Source organism: Quercus suber, unplaced genomic scaffold (genome assembly GCF_002906115.3).
Source record: "Quercus suber isolate HL8 unplaced genomic scaffold, Cork oak 2.0 scaffold_395, whole genome shotgun sequence".
In the NCBI taxonomy this organism is placed as follows: Eukaryota; Viridiplantae; Streptophyta; class Magnoliopsida; order Fagales; family Fagaceae; genus Quercus; species Quercus suber.
Genome location: NW_027069847.1, coordinates 696687 through 698713, shown reverse-complemented (window position 1 = coordinate 698713; position 2027 = coordinate 696687).

Below are 2027 nucleotides of genomic sequence, written 5' to 3'. Positions count from 1 at the left end.
TGAAATTTAAATATAATAATTTCCATAATAACTCAACCAACAATGAACACATGCACACTCAACTAGATCTCATACCCATTATTTGAATACAATAATTTTCATCATAACTCAACCAAGCTTACACTAATAAAAGAAGAGAGAAAAATGTAATGAGAACTTCTACCTTAAAGGAGACTTGGGAAGACACTATTCCATAGAATCAATTCAAATTGATAGGGATCAAATTCAAAAATTAATATCATGAACGCAACCTATTGCCAGCTAGGAAAATAATTATCAAAATGACCAAAATTTGAAAATTCCAACAATGATCAAGATAATAAATATATGTACTAGAGTTGTTTTAGTTCCTAAAGGACCTTTTTTTTAGAGAGTTTCAATCTATGGCGTCCGTTTCTAATAATAACTCTTTATTACCAAACCAAGACACTAATCAATTTTTGATGTAGGCGGAGATTAAACTCTAGATCTCTTTTTCAACCATCAGAGACTTTATTAGTTGAGTTAACTGGAACCTACCTAAATAACTTAATTAATCAAATTGCATATAAGTTTATGGTCAAGAAAATTAAATAAGCCACAATATTGAGTTATGGTTTCAATTAGTTCTAAGCTGCAAGTGGCCCCATAACTAGCATTTCTCTTACCTTCCAAAAAAAAAAACTAACGAATATATATATATATATATATATTTGCTGAATACTAACGGATATATTGAATAGGATTATTTATGGTTCTTTGTAGTTGAACAATAATGAAATAACTTTTAGAAAGTAAAAATTAGAATAGACCTAACATACACCTGGTGAATCTAGTATCAGTCGGTAATTACTGTTGCCCATTAAAACATAACCGATAGTGAAAACAAAATCAACAAGAAAATTGTAGTAAAAGAAATATAAATGTATTCATACAATTCCAGATTTGATTTTGTTGGGTCCCGAATAATATTATCTCCAATATTATCAATTCCAAATAGCAATCACACACAAAAATACAAATATTTACGTGGAAAACCCTTTCTCCTTGAAGGGAAAACCCACAGAACAAACTCCGAATTAATTTTACTATTCTCAAATCAATTATAATATTTTTTGTGTATGTCTCACAGCTAAAGAAAAATCTCTCTTATTTTCCTTTGCTCTTACATACACTCTTGCAACTCGCATAGAAAATGAAGGATAAAACAAGAACCCATAAAAAGAAAGCCCTTAAAAATTCTCTTTTGACCTCTACCATATTCCTCTTTATAAGAACTTCAACGCTCTTTATTGAATATGCTAATTAATGAATATGTCATCTTCTATTCACTCCTCCACTTATAATGAGATATCTTTATTGTTTTGTTCAATATCTGTAGAGAGTGCAGTTCAGTTGTTATAACGTTCTGTTTGTTTCGAAGTAAAATATTTTTAGGAAAATATTTTCACATTTTACAGTGTTTATTTTGCAGTAAAATATTTAATCAAAAATAAAATATTTTTAATTAACAAAAATAACCAAGACAAATTTGTGTAAAATATTTTACAATTGAAATATGGGTAAAACATTTTACATTTTGTTCTCTCTCTCAGCCCGATGCTCTACCTATCTCTCTCACTCTCACACTATTAGTATTTTCTCCAAAACTCAGTCCACCACGGTCCTTCTTTCCCACCTATTACCGGCTTCACCTTAGGCACCACCCATCACCGGCGCTACCCATCACCAGCTTCACCTGAGTTTTTTTTTTTTTTTTTTTTTTTTTTTTTTTTTTTTTTTTTTTTTTTTTTTTTTTTTTTTCAATACCTTTGTCTCTCCGTTTGTCACTATCTGACTCTCTACATTGCTCCTCCACCATTGTTCTAGGTTGCTGCCAGGCAAAAAAAAAAAAAAAAAAAAAGGCCAATCGCATTAACGTGTTGTGAGTGCTCTGTTTCTATTGTGAGTACAAATCGCTCCTCCACCATTGTTCCAAAAAAAAAAAAAAAAAAAAACCAAGGTCACCATTGGTCGCCGCCAGAGAAAAAAAAAAAAAAAAAAAAACC